Source organism: Pleurodeles waltl, chromosome 2_2, assembly GCF_031143425.1.
Source record: "Pleurodeles waltl isolate 20211129_DDA chromosome 2_2, aPleWal1.hap1.20221129, whole genome shotgun sequence".
Classification (NCBI taxonomy): Eukaryota; Metazoa; Chordata; class Amphibia; order Caudata; family Salamandridae; genus Pleurodeles; species Pleurodeles waltl.
In genome coordinates this window covers 1,125,589,290-1,125,614,813 of record NC_090439.1, presented here as the reverse complement: position 1 = coordinate 1,125,614,813, position 25,524 = coordinate 1,125,589,290, and positions in this window count along the sequence as shown.

Below are 25,524 nucleotides of genomic sequence, written 5' to 3'. Positions count from 1 at the left end.
GTATCAGGCAAAAAGTGGGGGGTAACTGCAACAGGGAGCCATTTCTTTACACTCTGTCATCAGGGTGGGTGGGTGGGACATGCCTTCAAACAGAAGTATGGTGAGAATGAACAGAAGGAGACCTGTCCCTAACAGATGGCACTCTAACAGCCTGGCTAACAGAAACAGCACTTCTACTGTGATGAGAAGGAATACTCTTACTGTGATGTGAGGCAACACTATTACTGTGATGTGACTCTACATCAGTACCAGCTATGCTAGGTGGTCTGCTAATGGGCAGGCTAGGAAGTTTCCATTCTAAATCTTTTGCTAGGGGTGCCCCAGGGTCAGATTGGGAACCATCAGCTAATTTCTCAACAGAAGTGCCAACTCTGGTCTTATCTTGTTCAATGAGCATATTAACCAACAGTTCTCTACAGGGATTCTTCCCTACCCCTAAACCTCTTTCAATGCAGAGACTCCTTGCTCCTTTCCAGCTAAGGTGATCATAAGCAAGTTTGGACAGATCAACAGTTTGGCCTGTGCCAGACATTTTAGAAAGTGTTTAAGGGATAGAAAAAGTGAGAAAAAAGTTTTTCAGAACTTTTTGAAAAGACAGAAAAAAACTTTTAAAACTTTTTAAGAACTTTTTAGAAAGTTTAGAGGTACTTTTCAGCACTTAGAAAAGAAGTGAGAGAAGAAAAGCAAAACTTTTTGGTTAGGTGTACATACACTGAACTTGTTTTGTATATTTTTCTCTTATGAAAAGTACAATGACAAAAGTGGTAAGTAGTTGCAAAGTACTTATCCCACCGCTGCACAACCAATGTAGGAGGCTGGACTGGCTTGTAGTGAGTACCAAGGGGTACTTACACCTTGCACCAGGCCCAGGTATCCCTTATTAGTGTATAGGGGTGTCTAGCAGCTTAGGCTGATAGAAAAGGTAGCTTAGCAGAGCAGCTTAGGCTGAACTAGGAGACAAGTGAAGCTCATACAGAACCACTAGTGTCATATGCACAATATCATAAGAAAACACAATACACAGATATACTAAAAATAAAGGTACTTTATTTTTATGACAATATGCCAAAGTATCTCAGTGAGTACCCTCAGTATGAGGATAGCAAATATACACAAGATATATGTACACAATACCAAAAATATTCAGTATAGTAATAGAAAACAGTGCAAACAATGTATAGTTACAATAGGATGCAATGGGGACACATAGGGATAGGGGCAACACAAACCATATACTCCAAAAGTGGAATGCGAACCACGAATGGACCCCAAACCTATGTGACCTTGTAGAGGGTCGCTGGGACTGTAAGAAAACAGTGAGGGTTAGAAAAATAGCCCAACCCAAGACCCTGAAAAGTGAGTGCAAAGTGCACTAAAGTTCCCCAAAGAGCACAGAAGTCGTGATAGGAGAATTCTGCAGGAAAGACCAAAACCAGCAATGCAACAACAATGGATTTCCAGACGAGGGTACCTGTGGAACAAGGGGACCAAGTCCAAAAGTCACGATCAAGTCGAGAGTGGGCAGATGCCCAGGAAATGCCAGCTGTGGGTGCAAAGAAGCTGCTACTGGACAGTAGAAGCTGAGGATTCTGCAAGAACGACAAGGGCTAGAAACTTCCCCTTTGGAGGATAGATGTCCCACATTGTGAAGAGTCGTGCAGAAGTGTTTTCCCGCAGAAAGACCGCAATCAAGCCTTGCTAGCTGCAAAGCTCTCGGTTAGGGTTTTTGGGTGCTGCTGTGGCCCAGGAGGGACCAGGATGTCGCCAATTGCGTCAGGGGACAGAGGGGGCGCCCAGCAAGACAAGGAGCCCTCTCAGAAGCAGGCAGCACCCGCAGAAGTGCCGGAACAGGCACTACAAAGTGGAGTGAAACAGTACTCACCCGAAGTTGCACAAGAGAGTCCCACACCGCCGGAGGACAACTCAGGAGGTCGTGCAATGCAGGTTAGAGTGCCATGGACCCAGGCTTGGCTGTGCACAAAGTAAATCTTCGTGGAGTGCACAGGAGCCGGAGTAGCTGCAAAACACGCGGTTCCCAGCAATGCAGTCTGGCGTGGGGAGGCAAGGACTTACCTCCACCAAACTCGGACTGAAGAGTCACTGGACTGTGGGAGTCACTTGGACAGAGTTGCTGAGTTCAAGTGACCTCGCTCGTCGTGCTGAGAGGAGACCCAGAGGACCGGTGATGCAGTTCTTTGGTGCCTGCGGTTGCAGGGGGAAGATTCCGTCGACTCACGGGAGATTTCTTTGGAGCTTCTAGTGCAGAGAGGAGGCAGACTACCCCCACAGCATGCACCACCAGGAAAACAGTCGAGAAGGCGGCTGGATCAGCGTTACAGTGTCGCAGTAGTCGTCGTTGCTACTTTGTTGCAGTTTTGCAGGCTTCCAGCGCGGTCAGCAGTCGATTCCTTGGCAGAAGGTGAAGATGAGCTCTAGCATTCGTTATCTAAGGAATTCCCCAAAGCAGAGACCCTAAATAGCCAGAAAAGAGGGATTGGCTACTTAGGAGAGAGGATAGGCTAGCAACACCTGAAGGAGCCTATCAGAAGGAGTCTCTGACGTCACCTGCTGGCCCTGGCCACTCAGAGCAGTCCAGTGTGCCAGCAGCACCTCTGTTTTCAAGATGGCAGATGTCTGGAGCACACTGGAGGAGCTCTGGGCACCTCCCAGGGGAGGTGCAGGTCAGGGGAGTGGTCACTCCCCTTTCCTTTGTCCAGTTTCGCGCCAGAGCAGGGCTGAGGGATCCCTGAACCGGTGTAGACTGGCTTATGCAGAGATGGGCACCATCTGTGCCCATCAAAGCATTTCCAGAGGCTGGGGGAGGCTACTCCTCCCCAGCCCTGACACCTTTTTCCAAAGGGAGAGGGTGTAACACCCTCTCTCTGAGGAAGTCCTTTGTTCTGCCTTCCTGGGCCAAGCCTGGCTGGACCCCAGGAGGGCAGAAACCTGTCTGAGGGGTTGGCAGCAGCAGCAGCTGCAGTGAAACCCGGGGAAAGGCAGTTTGGCAGTACCCGGGTCTGTGCTAGAGACCCGTGGGATCATGGGATTGTGCCAACAATGCCAGGATGGCATAGAGGGGGCAATTCTACGATCATAGACATGTTACATGGCCATATTCGGAGTTACCATTGTGAAGCTACACATAGGTAGTGACCTATGTGTAGTGCACGCGTGTAATGGTGTCCCCGCACTCGCAAAGTCCGGGGAATTGGCCCTGAACAATGTGGGGGCACCTTGGCTAGTGCCAGGGTTCCCACACACTAAGTAACTTAGCACCCAACCTTTACCAGGTAAAGGTTAGACATATAGGTGACTTATAAGTTACTTAAGTGCAGTGTAAAATGGCTGTGAAATAACGTGGACGTTAGTTCACTCAGGCTGCAGTGGCAGGCCTGTGTAAGAATTGTCAGAGCTCCCTATGGGTGGCAAAAGAAATGCTGCAGCCCATAGGGATCCCCTGGAACCCCAATACCCTGGGTACCTCAGTACCATATACTAGGGAATTATAAGGGTGTTCCAGTATGCCAATGTAAATTGGTAAAATTGGTCACTAGCCTGTTAGTGACAATTTGGAAAGAAATGAGAGAGCATAACCACTGAGGTTCTGATTAGCAGAGCCTCAGTGAGACAGTTAGTCATAACACAGGTAACACATACAGGGCACACTTATGAGCACTGGGGCCCTGGCTGGCAGGGTCCCAGTGACACATACAACTAAAACAACATATATACAGTGAAATATGGGGGTAACATGCCAGGCAAGATGGTACTTTCCTACACTTTCAAACACTTAACTACACACAATTTCTGATTATGAGGAAACGCAGGATAAAAAACACAACATGAGTCAGTCTTTGTATGCTTGGAAATAGTGGAAGATACCCCTGAGGGTGTGAATACTCTACCTGCAATATCTAGTTGTTATAAATGGGGTCTCTGTTTGGGAATCAGTTTGCACTCTGTCAAAGCAGGGACCCTCACTCTAGTCAGGGCAATGGAGATACACACTTAAGATAACCCCTGCTCACCACCGTGGTAGCTTGGCACAAGCAGTCGGGCCTATCTCAAAGGCAATGTGTAAAGTATTTATACCAACACACACAGTAATACAGTGAAAACACTACAAAATGGACACCACACCAGTTTAGAAAAATAGCCAACGTTTATCTAAATCAAACAAGACCAAAAGGACAAAAATCCATCATACTTCATAGAGAACAATGGAAACGTTGATTTTAAAGTACCTGGTTAGCGTAAAAAATAAAGCCACACGAGTGAGCGCGTGTCGGAAAAGTCACAGATGCATCGATTCCTTACTCGCAAGTGCGGCCGTGCGTCGTTTCTTCTCCGGTCAGGTAGGCGATGCGTCGTTTTTCTCTCCCACAACAGAGCGATGCGTCCTTTTCTGGATGAGCACCTCGGACTTGGGCAGGTTCACGTTGATGCCCAGCGAAGCTGTGTGCGAAATCCGGGCACAGGATGACGAGGAACCGCACTGCATGGAGTTCACATTGTTTTCAGCAGCAGCAAGCAGTTGTTGCCTCATTTCTCCAGCCTTTATGCAGGTGATGCGTCGATTTCCCAGCCATGATGCAGGGGATGCGTCAAAATTTTCCCTGCACAGCTCCTGTGCGTTGATTTCAGTCTTGGTTCCACCAGCTTCACCTCTCAAGGGCCCAGGGACTGGAGAGGGCACCACTTGGCAGGGTCACAGGCAAAGGGGCAGTACTCCTCCTCCAGCTCTTCTCCTTGGCAAACGTTCCTATTTGGTCCAGAAGTAATCTAAAAATCTGGGGTTTTGGGTCCACTGCTTATACCCCCTTGTGCCTTTGAAAGGAAAGTCTCTGGTGTTCACAAGATCCTGCTTTGCCATGGCCTGGCTCCAGACTCACACCAGGGGGTTGGAGATTGCATTGTTTGATGGCAGGTACAGCCCTTTCAGGTGTGTCAACTCCTCCCTCCACTCTAGCTCGGATGGCCCATCAGAATATGCAGGCTGCACCCCAGCTCCTTTTGTGTCACTGTCTAGTAGAGATTCAAAAATCCCCCAGCTGTCAGTCTGACCCAGACAGGGAATACACAAGCAGGCAGAGTCACAGAATGGTTTAAGCAAGAAAATGTCCACTTTCTAAAAGTGGCATTTTCAAACTGACAATTTAACCAAAAAAAACTTTACCAAAAGATGTATTTTTAAATTGTGAGTTCAGAGACCCCAAACTCCACATCTCTATCTGCTCTGAAAGGGAAACCGCAATTAAAAGTTATTTAAAGGTAGCCCCCATGTTAACGTATGAGAGAGATAGCCTTTGCAACAGTGAAGCCCACATTGGGCAGTATTTCACTCTCAGGACATGTACAGTACATGTCCTACCTTTAACATACACTGCACCCTGCCATGGGGCTTAGGGGTGCCTTACATGTATGAAAAGGGAAGGCTTGGGCCTAGCAAGTGGGTACATTTGCCAGGTCAAATTGACAATTTCAAACTGCACACAAAGACACTGCAGTGGCAGGTGTGAGCCATGTTTAGAGTGCTGGCTACTCATGTGGGTGGCTCAATCAGTGCTGCAGGCCCACTAGTAGCATTTGATTTACAGGCCCTGGGCACCTCTAGTGCACTTTACTAGGGAATTACTAGTAAATCAAATATGCCCATCATGGAAAAGCCAATTGCACATACAATTTACACAGAGAGCACTTACACTTTAGCAATGGCCGGCAGTGATAAAGTGCCCAGTGTACCAAAACCAGCAAACACAAAGGGGGTCATTATGACCCTGGCGAAAGGCTGAGAAGCGGCGGTAAGACCGCCAACAGGCTGGCGGTCTTTTTTTTTGTATTATGGCCATGGCGGCTACCGCCATGGTCATCCGCCGGTTTTCCGTTCCACCCTCCGGGCTGGAGACCTGGGTCTCCAGCCCGGCGGCCGTCACTATACCGCCGGCGGTATTTTGACCTGGCTTACCGCCGTGGATTTCCTGCGGTTTGAACCGCCATGAAATCCATGGCAGTAAGCACTATCAGTGCCAGGGAATTCCTTCCCTGGCACTGATAGGGGTCTCCCCCACCCCCACCCCCAACTCCCTCCCCTACACCCCCCTCCCCACCCTGACCCCCAACATCACATTGCCCATACTCACACGACACGCACGCAGGCACCACCTACACACTTACACGCACACACGCCGACATACATGCCTACATCCACACACACAGTCAGACACGCACACCCACATACAAACATACACGCACACATCCATACAGACATACCCACAGACATACACGCACTCATTCCCAAAACACGCAACACCCCTGCAAGCATACACGCACTCACACCCCCCTCTACATACACAGACGCACACCCCCATGCACCCACACAACACCCCCACCCCCCTCCCCTCACGGACGATCGACTTACCTGTTCCGTCGATCCGCCGGGAGGGGACGGGAGCCATGGGGGCTGCTCCGCCGACACCACACCGCCAACAGAACACCGCCACGGCGAATCACAGGACGTGATTCGCTGGGCGGTGTTCTGTTGGTTTGGCAGTGGAGGTGGAGCAACCTCCTCTTCCCTGCCTCCCGCCAGTATGGCTGTTGGCGGCTCTCTGTCCGTAAAAGGACGGAGAGCTGGCAACGGTCATAATAGACCGAGCGGCAAACCGCCACCACTGGCGGTCTTCCGCATGGCGGTCCCTCAGCGGTCTTGGAAATAGACCGCCGAGGCTGTAATGACCACCAAAGTCTAACACATAGTCAAAACATAGGAAGCAGAGGCAAAAAAGACAGGGGAGACCACTCCAAGGATGCCAGGTCTAACACTAGTGCTGTTACGTCCGAGACCCGGCTACAGGATATCAAACATAAAAGGAATGTTAATTTTGCAGATAATTGTTTGCAAGAAAGATCTTCGTTAGAAGGACAATTCCTAAGAAATGTTAGTACCACATTGACATCCCATAACACTGAATATTTGGGTTGAGGAGAACGTACCATTGTAACGCCCTTCAAAAGTCTACAGACTATGGGATGTTCCCCTGCAGGCTCACCATCAACATGAGGATGTCCCGCCAAGATGGCTGATCTAAAGTTATTCATTGTCCTGTAAGCTAAGCCTTGACTGGCTAGTTCCGATAGAAAGTTCACAATCACCTGAATTCCAGCCCCCACGGGAACCACACCCTGTTCACTGCACAAACTGATTCAGGGTTGCCAAGCTGATATAGTTTCATTTGTAAGTAGAGGGATCCCAAGACTGTGAGAGGAAGAACATTGTCTCTTTTGATTCTCTAGACATTTGACACCACAATCTCCCGGAAGCCTCCATGCCATGAGAGACAGAAGGCCCTGTTGAATCAGCGGATGCGGCAGACCTGACGGGTCTGGTAGTGAGGTCGGAAAAAGTCAAATAGGGGCCCGAAGGTCGCACGACAATGTCACTGCCTCCGGAAACCAAGGCTGGGCTTCCAACAGGGAGTTACCAGCACTACCTCCACTTTCTGTCATCAGATCTGTACCGAAACTCTTTGGACCATGCAAAATGGGGGAAACGCATAAAGGTTCCCCGATGACCTTGACTGTAGAAACGCAGGGGGTCTGGCCTGCAGCTGAAGAAAATCAGGAGTTGAGCGTTCAGTCTCGAAGCAAAAAGATCTATCTGGCATGGGCCCCATCGGTGATTTATGGCTTGAAATATCCCGGGGTGCAGTTTCCAATTGCTGGAATCGGGAAGAAATTGCAAGTTCCAGTCCCCCCTCACATTGGACATGCCCAGAATGTATTCCGCCATTACCACAATCTGGCGTTCCAGGCAGTAGTGCCAAAAGTCCTTGGCAATCTCAGCCACAAGTTCAGACTTCGTACCCCCTAGGTGATTTATGTAATGGACAGGCAAAATGTTGTCCATTTTCAGGAGGATGCAACATTTAGCTGTGAGAGGGGATTGAGACCTGATCGCAAATGCTCCCCCTAGCAATTCTAGACAATTGATGTAGTACTGGAGTTCCTCCGGTGACCATCTGCCTCCAGTTTCCACCAGACCGCAACGTGCCCCTCTAGTCCCAATGGCTAGCATCCGATTCTATGATCACTTCCAGTTGTGATGCAAAAATGGCTTTGCCGTTCCATACATCCATGTGATCCAACCACCAGGAAATCTCCGTCCTGGCTTCCTCTGAAAGCATTATCTGCTCCAACTATGCTAACCCCCTTCGAAGATGTAAAATCTTCAGGTGTTAAAGAGCCCGATAGTGGAGGGGTCCCAGAAATATGGCCTGGATTGACGATGCTAGTAGGCCCACTGGGCGAGCCAAAATCTTCAGTGATATAGTGGGAGAGACATGGGCTCTCCTCAACTTTTTCTTGATGGAATTCCGTTTGGGGAATGGCAATTTTAGCTGAGCATTGATTGAGTCTACCTGAAAACCTAAGAACACGATGGTCTGGGAGGGACACATACTTGACTTTTTGTGATTGATAGCAAAACCTAGATCCTGAAGCAATTGGATTGCCCAAGAGAGATGACCACATCTGTGCTCTGCCCTAAGATCAGAATATTGTCCAGGTAAAGAATCATTCTTACCCTTCTTTCACTGAGGTATTCAACGACTGGACGAAGCAACTTAGTGAAACACCAAGGGGCCGAGGAAGGACCAAAGGAAAGGGCTGTGAATACGTAATATATCTGGCCCCATTGATACTGGAGAAACCATTGATGGGGAGGGAAAATCGGAATTGACAGGCATCCTTGAGGTTGAGGCGCCCCATCCAGTCTCCTTCTTGTAAAAGATCTCTGAGCAAATGGATACCCTCTATCTTGAAATGGTGGTATATTATCCAAGAATTGAAATATTTCAGATTTAATGTAGGAGGCTGGACTGGCTTGTAGTGAGTACCAAGGGGTACTTGCACCTTGCACCAGGCCCAGTTATCCCTTATTAGTGTATAGGGTGTCTAGCAGCATAGGCTGATAGATAATGGTAGCTTAGCAGAGCAGCTTAGGCTGAACTAGGAGACGAGTGAAGCTCCTACAGTACCACTAGTGTCATATGCACAATATCATAAGAAAACACCATACACAGATATACTAAAAATAAAGGTACTTTATTTTTATGACAATATGCCAAAAGTATCTCAGTGAGTACCCTCAGTATGAGGATAGCAAATATACACAAGATATATGTACACAATACCAAAATATGCAGTAATAGTATTAGAAAACAGTGCAAACAATGTATAGTTACAATAGGATGCAATGGAGACACATAGGGATAGGGGCAACACAAACCATATACTCCAAAAGTGGAATGCGAACCACGAATGGACCCCAAACCTATGTGACCTTGTAGAGGGTCGCTGGGACTATTAGAAAATAGTAAGGGTTAGAAAAATAGCCCACCCCAAGACCCTGAAAAGTGAGTGCAAAGTGCACTAAAGTTCCCCAAAGGACATAGAAGTTGTGATAGGGGAATTCTGCAGGAAAGACACAAACCAGCAATGCAACAACGATGGATTTCCAGTTGTGGGTACCTGTGGAACAAGGGGACCAAGTCCAAAAGTCACAAGCAAGTCGAGATGGGCAGATGCCCAGGAAATGCCAGCTGTGGGTGCAAAGAAGCTGCTACTGGACAGTAGAAGCTTAGGTTTCTGCAGGAACGACAAGGGCTAGAGACTTCCCCTTTGGAGAACGGATCCCTCACGCCGTGGAGAGTCGTGCAGAAGTGTTTTCCCTCCGAAAGACTGCCAACAAGCCTTGCTAGCTGCAAATCGTGCGGTTAGTGTTTTTGGATGCTGCTGTGGCCCCGGAGGGACCAGGATGTCGCCAATTGCGTCAGGGGACAGAGGGGGCGTCGAGCAAGACAAGGAGCCCTCTCAGCAGCAGGCAGCACCCGCAGAAGTGCCAGAAACAGGCACTACAAGGATGCGTGAAACGGTGCTCACCCGAAGTCGCACAAAGGAGTCCCACGTCGCCGGAGGACAACTTAGGAGGTCGTGCAATGCAGGTTAGAGTGCCGTGGATCCAGGCTGGATTGTGCACAAAGGATTTCCGCGGGAAGTGCACGGAGGCCGGAGTAGCTGCAAAAGTCGCGGTTCCCAGCAATGCAGTCTGGCGTGGGGAGGCAAGGACTTACCTCCACCAAACTTGGATTGAAGAGTCACTGGACTGTGGGAGTCACTTGGACAGAGTTGCTGGATTCAAGGGACCTCGCTCGTCGTGCTGAGAGGAGACCCAAGGTACCGGTGATGCAGTTCTTTGGTGCCTGCGGTTGCAGGGGGACGATTCCGTCGACCCACGGGAGATTTCTTCGGAGCTTCTAGTGCAGAGAGGAGGCAGACTACCCCCACAGCATGCACCACCAGGAAAACAGTCGAGAAGGCGGCAGGATCAGCGTTACAGAGTTGCAGTAGTCGTCTTCGCTACTATGTTGCAGTTTTGCAGGCTTCCAGCGCGGTCAGCAGTCGATTCCTTGGCAGAAGGTGAAGAGAGAGATGCAGAGGAACTCGGATGAGCTCTTGCATTCGTTATCTAAGGAATCCCAAGACACCCTAAATAGCCAGAAAAGAGGGTTTGGCTACCTAGGAGAGAGGATAGGCTAGCAACACCTGAAGGAGCCTATCAGAAGGAGTCTCTGACGTCACCTGATGGCACTGGCCACTCAGAGCAGTCCAGTGTGCCAGCAGCACCTCTGTTTCCAAGATGGCAGAGGTCTGTAGCACACTGGAGGAGCTCTGGGCACCTCCCAGGGGAGGTACAGGTCAGGGGAGTGGTCACTCCCCTTCCCTTTGTCCAGTTTCGCGCCAGAGCAGGGCTAAGGGGTCCCTGAACCGGTGTAGACTGGCTTATGCAGAAATGGGCACCATGTGTGCCCATGAAAGCATTTCCAGAGGCTGGGGGAGGCTACTCCTCCCCTGCCTTCACACCATTTTCCAAAGGGAGAGGGTGTAACACCCTCTCTCAGAGGAAGTCCTTTGTTCTGCCATCCTGGGCCAGGCCTGGCTGGACCCCAGGAGGGCAGAAGCCTGTCTGAGGGGTTGGCAGCAGCAGCAGCTGCAGTGAAACCCCGGGAAAGGCAGTTTGGCAGTACCAGGGTCTGTGCTACAGACCACTGGGATCATGGGATTGTGCCAACTATGCCATGATGGTATAGAGGGGGCAATTCCATGATCATAGACATGTTACATGGCCATATTCGGAGTTACCATTGTGAAGCTACATATAGGTAGTGACCTATTTGTAGTGCACGCGTGTGATGGTGTCCCCGCACTCACAAAGTCCGGGGAATTGGCCCTGAACAATGTGGGGGCACCTTGGCTAGTGCCAGGGTGCCCACATATAGGTGACTTATAAGTTACTTAAGTGCAGTGTAAAATGGCTGTGAAATAACGTGGACGTTATTTCACTCAGGCTGCAGTAGCAGGCCTGTGTAAGAATTGTCAGAGCTCCCTATAGGTGGCAAAAGAAATGCTGCAGCCCATAGGGATCTCCTGGAACCCCAATACCCTGGGTACCTCAGTGCCATATACTAGGGAATTATAAGGGTGTTCCAGTAAGCAAATGTAAATTGGTGAAATTGGTCACTAGCCTGTTAGTGACAATTTGTACAGAGAGAGCATAACCACTGAGGTTCTGGTTAGCAGAGCCTCAGTGAGACAGTTAGGCACCACACAGGGAACACATACATATAGGCCACAAACTTATGAGCACTGGGGTCCTGACTAGCAGGGTCCCAGTGACACATAACAAACATACTGAAAACATAGGGTTTTCACTATGAGCACTGGGCCCTGGCTAGCAGGATCCCAGTGAGACAGTGAAAACTCCCTGACATACACTCACAAACAGGCCAAAAGTGGGGGTAACAAGGCTAGAAAGAGGCTACTTTCTCACACAACCCCGCCCCCCAAACGAAGGACAATAAGGCTAACCTTGGCCAGTTGAGACTTTATTGTCTAAGTGGTGATAAGTAGAGAGTAGCTCTGCAATAGACTGGTTACTCCCTTTATCATCCACTATATGGTTACTTCCCTGTGGGGATGTAAACCACCCTGTTTGAAGTTTTTTAGCTAAGCAACAATGTGAAGATGTATTTTCAGAGTTTCTATCAGTAAGTTTTAGTTTAGAGCAGTGGGAATTGTCCACTGAACCTATTTGTAGTGATGGAAATGCCAGACAGCGATGCTGTCTCAGAAAAGCCATAGCTGGGCAAAAACTTTGTCCATATGGCTGGAAGAGAGAACAGGGATGCTGTTTCTCTTGAGTTGGAGCAGGGCAGGGATGCTGTCCTATGAGCTCCACACTAGGGCAGGGATGCTGTCCTAAGTGTTGTGAGGCAGTGCAGGGTTTCTGCACTAAAGTTTCTCTGGGAGGGTTGGAGGGATGCTCCATGTTAACTAAAATGGTGCTCTTTTTCTCACCAATGTTAGTTATCCTACAGAGAGGTACTTCTACCTCAGGGAGTCCAGCTTTGCCAGCTGATGATTCCCTTGGAACAAGTGCCACCCCAGGAGAGGTTTCTCCCACCACAGGAATGGTATCCTGAATGGTAGGGTGGTTAGGGGATACTGTGATACCCTTTTTACCTGTTGATGGAGAGGGATCCTGAGTTTTCAGGCCTTCTCTCCTTTGCTTTTTCATTTCAGTAGAAATGAGAGGGAACAATTCCTCAGGGATGCCCAGCATGGCTGCATGGGCATAAAACTCTACATCAGCCCAACCTGAGGCCTCTAGGTCATTACCTAAGAGACAGTCTACAGGTAAGCTAGGTGATACCACCACCTGCTTAGGGCCAGTAACTCCACCCCAAGTAAACTGAATTATAGCTAAGGGAAGAAACTTAGTGGAGTTATGGACATCAATAATCTTATTCTGTTGTCCAATGATGTGTTGATCAGGGTGCACTAGGTTTTCAGTCACCAAAGTGATACTGGCACCTGTGTCCCTGTAGGCTAAGGCCTCAACACCATTTATTGAAACTGTCTGCCTGTACTTATCCATTGTAAGGGGACAAGCAGCCAGTGTGGCAAGGCCAATGCCACTAAGTGTGACAGAAACTGTCTTGGGAGTGACTACCCCAGTTTCTACTATGGACCCATAAGTGAACCCAACTACACCTTTAACTTGACTGTTGCCAGCAGTCCCACCACTAGTACCACTACTGCTAGGGGCACTAGAGCTTGATGTATTAGTGGTGGTAGGCTCAGGGGGTTTACCTGGACAGGACTTATCCCCTGGCCTATGGCCTCTATTTTTACACACAAAGCACCAAGGCTTTTTAAATTGTGTAGGTTGAGAAGAAGAGGAAGAATTTGTTGTATCCCCACCCCCTGAAGAGTGTTTAAGATTTGAAGTGGGATCTTTGGTTTTACCCTTATCCCCATGCTTATCTTGAGATTTTTCACCATCTTTCTTCTTATTGTTCTCTTTGTCACCCCCTGTATGAACCTTTCTGTTCACCCTTGTTCTGACCCATTTGTCTGCCTTCTTTCCCAATTCTTGGGGAGAGGTCAGATCAGAGTCCACCAAGTACTGGTGCAACAAATCAGACACACAATTATTAAGAATATGCTCTCTCAGGATCAAGTTATACAGGCTGTCATAATCAGTAACTTTACTGCCATGTAACCACCCCTCCAAGGCCTTCACTGAATGGTCAATGAAATCAACCCAGTCTTGTGAAGACTCCTTTTTGGTCTCTCTGAACATTATCCTGTATTGTTCAGTGGTTAAGCCATAACCATCCAGGAGTGCATTCTTAAGAACTTTGTAATCATTGGCTTCACTTTCTTTCACAGTAAGGAGCCTATCCCTACCTTTTCCACTAAATGATAGCCATAGGATAGCAGCCCACTGCCTTTGAGGGACATCCTGTACAGCACAGGCCCTCTCAAGTGCAGCAAACCACTTGTTAATGTCATCCCCCTCCTTATAAGGGGGAACTATCTTGTGCAGATTCCTGGAATCATGCTCCTTTGCAGGATGACTATGGGGAATACTGCTGCTGCCACCATGGGTTTATAAACCCAACTTCTGTCTCTCCTTTTCTACTTCTAAGGTCTGTCTATCCAAATCCAGCTGTTGCTTCTTGAGCTTCAGTCTGGTTTGTTCCACTCTCAATCTATTGAGCTCCCTTTCTAACAATCTGTCATCAGGGTGGGTGGGAGGGACATGCCTTGAAACAGAAGTATGATGAGAATGGACAGAAGGAGACCTGTCCCTTACAGAAGGCACCCTAACAGCTTGGTTAACAGAAACATCACTTCTACTGTGGTGAGAATGAATGCTCTTGCTATGATGTGAGACAACACTATCTGTATGGTGTGACTCAACCTCAGTACCAACTATGCTAGACTGTCTAGTAATGGGAAGGCTATGAAGTTTCTTTCCTGAATCTTTTCCTAGGGGGTCCCTGGATCAGATTGGGAACCATTAGCTACTTTTTCAACAGATGGGGCCCTTTTGGCCTTATCTTGTTCTCTAAGCATGTTAAGCAATAATTCCAAGGAAGGATTCTTCCCTACACTCAAACCTCTTTCTATACAGAGACTCCTTGCTCCTTTCCAGCTAAGGTGGTCATATGCAAGTTTGGACAGATCAACATTTTGGCCTGTGCCAGACATTTTTAGAAAGAGTTTAAGTGATAGAAAAAGAGAAAAAAGTTTTCAGAACTTTTGGAAGGACAGAAAAAAACTTTTAAAACTTTTAAGAACTTTTTAGATAGTTTAGAGGTACTTTTCAGCACTTTTAGAAAAGAGGTGAGAAAAGAAATGCAAAACTTTTTGGTTAGGTGTACATACACTGAACTTGTTTTCTATATTTTTCTCTTATGAAAAGTACAATGACAAAAGTGGTAAGTAGTCTCAAAGCACTTATCCCACCGCTGCACAACCAATGTAGGAGGCTGGACTGGCTTGTAGTGAGTACCAAGGGGTACTTGCACCTTGCACCAGGCCCAGGTATCCCTTATTAGTGTATAGGGTGTCTAGCAGCATAGGCTGATAGATAATGGTAGCTTAGCAGAGCAGCTTAGGCTGAACTAGGAGACGAGTGAAGCACCTACAGTACCACTAGTGTCATATGCACAATATCATAAGAAAACACAATACACAGATATACTACAAATAAAGGTACTTTATTTTTATGACAATATGCCAAAAGTATCTCAGTGAGTACCCTCAGTATGAGGATAGCAAATATACACAAGATATATGTACACAATACCAAAATATGCAGTAATAGTATTAGAAAACAGTGCAAACAATGTATAGTTACAATAGGATGCAATGGAGACACATAGGGATAGGGGCAACACAAACCATATACTCCAAAAGTGGAATGCGAACCACGAATGGACCCCAAACCTATGTGACCTTGTAGAGGGTCGCTGGGACTATTAGAAAATAGTAAGGGTTCGAAAAATAGCCCACCCCAAGACCCTGAAAAGTGAGTGCAAAGTGCACTAAAGTTCCCCAAAGGACATAGAAGTCGTGATAGGGGAATTCTGCAGGAAAGACACAAACCAGCAATGCAACAACGATGGATTTCCAGTCGTGGGTACCTGTGGAACAATGGGACCAAGTCCAAAAGTCACAAGCAAGTCGGAGATGGGCAGATGCCCAGGAAATGCCAGCTGTGGGTGCAAAGAAGCTGCTACTGGACAGTAGAAGCTTAGGTTTCTGCAGGAACGACAAGGGCTAGAGACTTCCCCTTTGGAGGACGGATCCCTCACGCCGTGGAGAGTCGTGCAAAAGTGTTTTCCCGCCAAAAGACCACCAACAAGCCTTGCTAGCTGCAAATCGTGCGGTTAGTGTTTTTGGATGCTGCTGTGGCCCAGGAGGGACCAGGATGTCGCCAATTGCGTCAGGGGCAGAGGGGGCGTCGAGCAAGACAAGGAGCCCTCTCAGCAGCAGGCAGCACCCGCAGAAGTGCCAGAAACAGGCACTACGAGGATGAGTGAAACAGTGCTCACCCGAAGTCGCACAAAGGAGTCCCACGTCGCCGGAGGACAACTTAGGAGGTCGTGCAATGCAGGTTAGAGTGCCGTGGACCCAGGCTGGACTGTGCACAAAGGATTTCCACCGGAAGTGCACGGAGGCCGGAGTAGCTGCAAAAGTCGCGGTTCCCAGCAATGCAGTCTGGCGTGGGGAGGCAAGGACTTACCTCCACCAAACTTGGACTGAAGAGTCACTGGACTGTGGGAGTCACTTGGACAGAGTTGCTGGATTCAAGGGACCTCGCTCGTCGTGCTGAGAGGAGACCCAAGGTACCGGTGATGCAGTTCTTTGGTGCCTGCGGTTGCAGGGGGACGATTCCGTCGACCCACGGGAGATTTCTTCGGAGCTTCTAGTGCAGAGAGGAGGCAGACTACCCCCACAGCATGCACCACCAGGAGAACAGTCGAGAAGGCGCCAGGATCAGCGTTACAGAGTTGCAGTAGTCGTCTTCGCTACTATGTTGCAGTTTTGCAGGCTTCCAGCGCGGTCAGCAGTCGATTCCTTGGCAGAAGGTGAAGAGAGAGATGCAGAGGAACTCAGATGAGCTCTTGCATTCGTTATCTAAGGAATCCCAAGAGACAGAGACCCTAAATAGCCAGAAAAGAGGGTTTGGCTACCTAGGAGAGAGGATAGGCTAGCAACGCCTGAAGGAGCCTATCAGAAGGAGTCTCTGACGTCACCTGATGGCACTGGCCACTCAGGGCAGTCCAGTGTGCCAGCAGCACCTCTGTTTCCAAGATGGCAGAGGTCTGGAGCACACTGGAGGAGCTCTGGGCACCTCCCAGGGGAGGTACAGGTCAGGGGAGTGGTCACTCCCCTTCCCTTTGTCCAGTTTCACACCAGAGCAGGGCTAAGGGGTCCCTGAACTGGTGTAGACTGGCTTATGCAGAAATGGGCACCATGTGTGCCCATGAAAGCATTTCCAGAGGCTGGGGGAGGCTACTCCTCCCCTGCCTTCACACCATTTTCCAAAGGGAGAGGGTGTAACACCCTCTCTCAGAGGAAGTCCTTTGTTCTGCCATCCTGGGCCAGGCCTGGCTGGACCCCAGGAGGGCAGAAGCCTGTCTGAGGGGTTGGCAGCAGCAGCAGCTGCAGTGAAACCCCGGGAAAGGCAGTTTGGCAGTACCAGGGTCTGTGCTACAGACCACTGGGATCATGGGATTGTGCCAACTATGCCAGGATGGTATAGAGGGGGCAATTCCATGATCATAGACATGTTACATGGCCATATTCGGAGTTACCATTGTGAAGCTACATATAGGTAGTGACCTATATGTAGTGCACGCGTGTGATGGTGTCCCCGCACTCACAAAGTCCGGGGAATTGGCCCTGAACAATGTGGGGGCTCCTTGGCTAGTGCCAGGGTGCCCACACACTAAGTAACTTAGCACCCAACCTTTACCAGGTAAAGGTTAGACATATAGGTGACTTATAAGTTACTTAAGTGCAGTGTAAAATGGCTGTGAAATAACGTGGACGTTATTTCACTCAGGCTGCAGTGGCAGGCCTGTGTAAGAATTGTCAGAGCTCCCTATAGGTGGCAAAAGACATGCTGCAGCCCATAGGGATCTCCTGGAACCCCAATACCCTGGGTACCTCAGTACCATATACTAGGGAATTATAAGGGTGTTCCAGTAAGCCAATGTAAATTGGTGAAATTGGTCACTAGCCTGTTAGTGACAATTTGTACAGAGAGAGCATAACCACTGAGGTTCTGGTTAGCAGAGCCTCAGTGAGACAGTTAGGCACCACACAGGGAACACATACATATAGGCCACAAACTTATGAGCACTGGGGTCCTGACTAGCAGGGTCCCAGTGACACATAACAAACATACTGAAAACATGGGGTTTTCACTATGAGCACTGGGCCCTGGCTAGCAGGATCCCAGTGAGACAGTGAAAACTCCCTGACATACACTCACAAACAGGCCAAAAGTGGGGGTAACAAGGCTAGAAAGAGGCTACTTTCTCACATTTAATATGAGGCAAGATCCCCCGCCTTTCTTGTTTACAGAGAATACTGTGCTGAGAAAACTCTGGGGATGGAGAAAAGTCTCTACTATGGCCCCTTTTCGAATCAGAGCATTAACTTCTTTGGTTATGAACTTGCTCTCTGTCAGGGGAAAAAAGGAGAGGAGTTGGAGGAATTGCTGTATCGGGGAGGAGTAAATCTCTAGGTGAAAACCCTGTGTTGTCTGCAATACCCAAGGGTCTTGTGTAACGGTAGCCCATTTGTCTACAAAATGCTGATTCCAAAATGACATCTGATTCGGGAATGAGTTTTACCTGCAAAAGTGGCATCCACTGTGTTGGGTCTACCGCGATATCCGCCTCTGTGGTATTGTTGAAAACCTTCTTGATTGACGTTTCGGGCTTGTCTAGGGCTGAAAAGATGGCTACGTATTTGCCAAGATCCTTGACAAACTTGTCACCCAATAATAGACCATTAGCCAATGGTCCTGCTTCCTTGGGTGCTAGGTCTGCAAGTTTAGGGTAAATTCTCACGAGGAAGGGTTTCCGAGCATATACATAGCTCTCTGAGCCCATTCCAAGATTTCCTCAGGATCTAAATGGGAATGATTATCCTTCGCTTGAACTGCAAGCTCAAGGATTTTAATCAGGGGACCAGATAGGTCTAAGAGTTTGTCCTGACATCAGTGCCAGGCTCGGATGAGAACTTTCTTAGGATCTTTAGCGAACCGGGTCTAGCTCTGACATTTCTGCCACTTTACCTAGGAGTGATGGTTGAGGACACTCCGATAGTAGGGTATTACGACCATCGTGCTATAAGCTTTTGCATAGTTTATTTTCAACATAATGTGCTACTTCTGCACAAGGAACCCACTCAGTAGATCGTGGATGGATGATATTTTTGGGTTCAAATAGCAAATTGCTCCCAACCAGTTCTGATACCTTAGTAGAGGAGGGATGAGTTTTGTGTTTCTTTTTCTGAGGAGTTTGGGAATCGTCTTGTGACTTTTCAGAGTCTGTGGCATGATCTGAGATGTCATATGATGTATCTTGTGAATGAGGGGTGGACAGAATCCCCAAAGGGCCTTGGAGGTTAGATCCCTCATACTCGTGGTCTCGGAGCAAAGAGGCAGCCATTTGCGCCACAATATCGGCTGAAGAGGAACCCCCTGCTGAGGATCTCGGGTGTGAGTCGGATTCATGGAATGGGAGTTGAGGAGGTAAATTAGTTTGGTGAGAGCCTCCCATTAGTTGTCTGTTGCCACATCTCACCAGAGGCTGCGTAAATGGTTGAGGGTCTTTATTAATGCCCAGTTCACCAAATCCTGCACACTGTACCCCAGTGCTTCCACCAGGAACTATTCCATTTGGTGTTCATCCTGATTGCCGTGTAGATCCAACTGGGGATCCTCCTCATCAACATAGAACGCCATGGTAATATCTTGTATGAGGAGAGGAAGAGGTTCGGGGGGGAGGGGCCCCAAGAAGGTAATTTAACATGAGTTTGGTAAATATGCTGAGCAACACAGAACGTATATTGTAAAGCAGTTTTTCAAATGTGGAGGGAGTCCCTGCTTACTTCCCTAGGCAGAGACTTATTTAGTTTATTTTGCCCCGTCGAGTATTCGGGGGGACCGATACTGAGCCGGTGTAGCAGGGCACGCATTTCTGACCTTCAAAATGGAAAGAGGACAACGTCCTCTAAGGAAGGTAAAGACCTCCCGGTCCTGCTCCCTCTCTGTCAGTTATTTTTAGCAGGAAAGCACTATAAATGCACATATAACAGTATGCTGCGGCGTGTGGGCCCGTGCAAGCTGATTGTAACGTGCTAGTCAAAACAAAAAAATAGATAGGTTGAATGAAAGAGTTGTGACACTTATCTCGGGCTGCAGCAGCAAAGAAAGAGGAAGGACGCTAGGGTCAGAAGCATATATACAGTGGAGGCGCTATGTGATTGGACAAATATAGGGGCTTATGCTCATGGGATATGTAGTTTAAAGTTTTTTATAATGTGATTGGCTGCTATATTTTACTTTTACTTTCAATTCTATTAATATATTATTGATAACAGCAAGTTCAAAGTTCAAACACATTAAACTACAACTCCCATTATGCCCAAAAAATCATGACAACAAGTAACCAATCCCAAGTCCATAACAGTGTATATATAAATAACTGGCGGGCGCAGTCCTTCCTCTTCTTCACTGAAGAAAGTTAAGGAACTCGCGACTTCAATCTCCTTTTGAATCACCTCCTACAAGACAAGGAAGAAATTAGACCTAGCAAGAGACCAAACTCAAAGAAATAAAACTCCAAAGAGAGCTAACAAGTATTACTTAAAATATATACATAAGTAAATATATATCTCAGAAGTATAGCCATAACAAAGCATAAGAAATGCTTCCAATATTTAATCAACACCAAGAAAAAATACCAGGCACATGCCAAGAGGACTCCTACATCACCAAACCGGCAGTTCAATCCCGGGTGGGTAATACTAAAAAATAGTATATGGGTGGGATAATCCTCGCCTCCGTGTCCTTAATAGAATTGAAAGTTTCCTTCACGATAGCTAGGAAATTTTTCATTCTATAGCAGGACCGGAGGCGAGGATTATGCAGGTTCAAAGCTTACTTACCACCAACGAGGCGGCCTCATGGAGTGGTTTAAAATAAAACTTCTTGAAAACCGACTCCGAAGACCAATCAGCCGAACTCATAATATCCTCCAATCGCCCACCGACCAAAATGGCCTTGGAAGCCATGGCCCCTCTAGTAGAGTGAGCCCCAAAACATCCAATGTCAATGCCAGATTCTGACATAATCCAACGAACCCACCTAGCAATGGTAGGCGAAGACACTGCCTTAAACGGTTTCTTGACAGCAATCAAAAGCTGCCTCTCCCCAGGAGGTCTAACCTCCTCCGTGACCACTTCATATGTCTGAAGACATCTCACCACGCATAACCTAGGATGAGAATAAAAATTGGGGTAAGATACAAACCTGGTACCTGTTTTCGTCCGTCGAGAAACAGTGAAAGTAACCCCGGTTGGGGTGAAGACCCTGGCGGACACATCCAAAGCCCGCACATCGGAAACACGCTTGTAAGAGACCAGGCACAAGAGCATCGCCAACTTTGCGGAAAGCTGTTTCCTGGATAAGAGACAATTATCCGGTCAAGCAGATAAAAAATGAAGAACTTGGTTCACGTCCCATAACCCCGAATAACGAGGCTCGGGAGGACGAGACAAATGAACCCCTTTCAAGAGTTTACTCACCCAGGTGTGCTCCCCCAGTAGAACATCACTGATAGTACTATGGCCCGCCGAAATCCGCAAACTAAAAGAATTAATAGTACAATAGGACAGACCAGAAGAAAAAAGTTCAGCCAAAAAATTGACTATAAATTCAATGGGGGCCCCCACGGGATCCACAGCCCTCTCCATACACCAACTGGCCCATCTGTTCCAAGCCGATCTATATCGCTTGATGGTACCTGGGGCCCATGCCTGTCTAATAAGGGCTGTAGCTTCCAGTGAAAGGCAGATGTTTTCCCAACGTCCCCTGAAATCCTCCATGCCATGAGATCGAGTTGACCCTGAAGCACCAGAGGATGATGGCGACCCTGAGGGTCCTGGAGGACTCCCGGAACACAGGGGAGTCTGATAGGAGCCATCCAACACAGCTCCAGGAGAGTGGGGAACCACGGCTGAGCCTTCCAGATCGGAGATATCAGTACCAGGGATGCTCGCTGGCGACGCACCTGGGCCACCACTCTGGGGATCAACAGGAACGGAGGGAACGCATAGCCCTGATCGTTCGACCAATCCTGGAAGAAGGCATCCACTGCTCTCGCCCCCGGATCGGGTTTCCAACTGAAGTAAGTCAGAAGTTGAGCATTCCATCGGGATGCAAACAAATCCACTGCACAAGGACCCCAACGGTCCATCAGGGATCGAAATATCTCCGGATCCAGACGACAATCGCTGGAATCCTTGAGGTACCAGGAATTCCAATCCGCCACCTGATTTTGAGTTTCCGGGAGATATTCCGCTGTGACTGAAATCTGCCTCTGAAGACTATAATTCCAGAAATCCTTCGCCAAGTCCGCTAGAACCTTGGAGCGAGTGCCCCCCAGTCTGTTGATATACTGGACAGCTCATATATTGTCCATCCGAAGAAGGACACAACAGGAAACCCTGTCTCAAGTAAAAGATCGGATCACAAATGACCCCGCCAGAAGCTCCAAGCAATTGATGTGGAGGTTCAACTCCTCCAAGGTCCACGGACCTCCCATGGAAATCTGACCACATCTGGCTCCCCAGTCCAATCTGCTGGCATCCGACTCGATCACCAGGTCAGGGAGAGAGCCGAAATGGCCTTGCCATTCCATGCCTCCATGTGGTCCAACCACCACTGCATCTCCAGACGAGCCTCCGAAGAGAGCTCTACCGAGGCTGAATAAGAATGCCCTTTCGGGAGATGAGAAGCCTTCAGCCGCTGCAGGGCCCTGTAATGAAGAGGACCCGGGAATATAGCCTGGATCGACGACGACAGGAATCCCACAATCCTGGCGATCTGCCGGAGGGAAGTCCTGTCCCTGCGGAGCACCCTGGTGATCTCCTTCTTTATCTTGGAGATGTTGTGCCCCGGATGGTGCAATGTTGCTGACGTTGTGTCCACCACAAACCCCAGAAACGTTGTGGATTGGGATGGGCACAGAGATGACTTCTCCAAATTGATCACGAAGCCCAGGTCTTGTAGTAATGCAATAGTCATGTTCGTGTAAGACAGTAGTTGTGCTTTGGACTGGTCCATCAGAAGGATGTTGTAAGGAAATGCCTCCTTGGCATGGTTGCCCCCTGACTTTTTGCCTTTGCTGATGCTATGTTTACAATTGAAAGTGTGCTGAGGCCTGCTAACCAGGCCCCAGCACCAGTGTTCTTTCCCTAACCTGTACTTTTGTATCCACAATTGGCAGACCCTGGCATCCAGATAAGTCCCTTGTAACTGGTACTTCTAGTACCAAGGGCCCTGATGCCAAGGAAGGTCTCTAAGGGCTGCAGCATGTCTTATGCCACCCTGGAGACCTCTCACTCAGCACAGACACACTGCTTGCCAGCTTGTGTGTGCTAGTGAGGACAAAACGAGTAAGTCGACATGGCACTCCCCTCAGGGTGCCATGCCAGCCTCTCACTGCCTATGCAGTATAGGTAAGACACCCCTCTAGCAGGCCTTACAGCCCTAAGGCAGGGTGCACTATACCATAGGTGAGGGTACCAGTGCATGAGCATGGTACCCCTACAGTGTCTAAACAAAACCTTAGACATTGTAAGTGCAGGGTAGCCATAAGAGTATATGGTCTGGGAGTTTGTCAAACACGAACTCCACAGCACCATAATGGCTACACTGAAAACTGGGAAGTTTGGTATCAAACTTCTCAGCACAATAAATGCACACTGATGCCAGTGTACATTTTATTGCAAAATACACCCCAGAGGGCACCTTAGAGGTGCCCCCTGAAACTTAACCGACTGTCTGTGTAGGCTGACTAGTTCCAGCAGCCTGCCACACCAGAGACATGTTGCTGGCCCCATGGGGAGAGTGCCTTTGTCACTCTGAGTCCAGTAACAAAGCCTGCACTGGGTGGAGATGCTAACACCTCCCCCAGGCAGGAGCTGTGACACCTGGCGGTGAGCCTCAAAGGCTCACCCCTTTGTCACAGCCCAGCAGGGCACTCCAGCTTAGTGGAGTTGCCCGCCCCCTCCGGCCACGGCCCCCACTTTTGGCGGCAAGGCTGGAGGGAACAAAGAAAGCAACAAGGAGGAGTCACTGGCCAGTCAGGACAGCCACTAAGGTGTCCTGAGCTGAGGTGACTCTGACTTTTAGAAATCCTCCATCTTGCAGATGGAGGATTCCCCCAATAGGGTTAGGATTGTGACCCCCTCCCCTTGGGAGGAGGCACAAAGAGGGTGTACCCACCCTCAGGGCTAGTAGCCATTGGCTACTAACCCCCCAGACCTAAACACGCCCTTAAATTTAGTATTTAAGGGCTACCCTGAACCCTAGAAAATTAGATTCCTGCAACTACAAGAAGAAGGACTGCCTAGCTGAAAAACCCCTGCAGAGGAAGACCAGAAGACGACAACTGCCTTGGCTCCAGAAACTCACCGGCCTGTCTCCTGCCTTCCAAAGATCATGCTCCAGCGACGCCTTCCAAAGGGACCAGCGACCTCGACATCCTCTGAGGACTGCCCCTGCTTCGAAAAGACAAGAAACTCCCGAGGACAGCGGACCTGCTCCAAGAAAGGCTGCAACTTTGTTTCCAGCAACCTTGAAAGAACCCTGCAAGCTCCCCGCAAGAAGCGTGAGACTTGCAACACTGCACCCGGCGACCCCGACTCGGCTGGTGGAGATCCAACACCTCAGGAGGGACCCCAGGACTACTCTGATACTGTGAGTACCAAAACCTGTCCCCCCTGAGCTCCCACAGCGCCGCCTGCAGAGGGAATCCCGAGGCTTCCCCTGACCGCGACTCTTTGAATCCTAAGTCCCGACGCCTGGGAGAGACCCTGCACCCGCAGCCCCCAGGACCTGAAGGACCGGACTTTCACTGGAGAAGTGACCCCCAGGAGTCCCTCTCCCTTGCCCAAGTGGAGGTTTCCCCGAGGAACCCCCCCCTTGCCTGCCTGCAGCGCTGAAGAGATCCCGAGATCTCTCATAGACTAACATTGCGAACCCGACGCTTGTTTCTACACTGCACCCGGCCGCCCCCGCGCTGCTGAGGGTGAAATTTCTGTGTGGGCTTGTGTCCCCCCCGGTGCCCTACAAAACCCCCCTGGTCTGCCCTCCGAAGACGCGGGTACTTACCTGCAAGCAGACCGGAACCGGGGCACCCCCTTCTCTCCATTCTAGCCTATGTGTTTTGGGCACCACTTTGAACTCTGCACCTGACCGGCCCTGAGCTGCTGGTGTGGTGACATTGGGGTTGCTCTGAACCCCCAACGGTGGGCTACCTTGGACCAAGAACTGAACCCTGTAAGTGTCTTACTTACCTGGTAAAACTAACAAAAACTTACCTCCCCCAGGAACTGTGAAAATTGCACTAAGTGTCCACTTTTAAAACAGCTATTTGTCAATAACTTGAAAAGTATACATGCAATTTTTATGATTTAAAGTTCCTAAAGTACTTACCTGCAATACCTTTCGGATGAGATATTACATGTAGAATTTGAACCTGTGGTTCTTAAAATAAACTAAGAAAAGATATTTTTCTATAACAAAACCTATTGGCTGGATTTGTCTCTGAGTGTGTGTACCTCATTTATTGTCTATGTGTATGTACAAACAAATGCTTTACACTTCTCCTTGGATAAGCCTACTGCTCGACCACACTACCACAAAATAGAGCATTAGTATTATCTATTTTTACCACTATTTTACCTCTAAGGGGAACCCTTGGACTCTGTCATTGCTATTCCTTACTTTGAAATAGCACATACAGAGCCAACTTCCTACATTGGTGGATCAGCGGTGGGGTACAAGACTTTGCATTTGCTGGA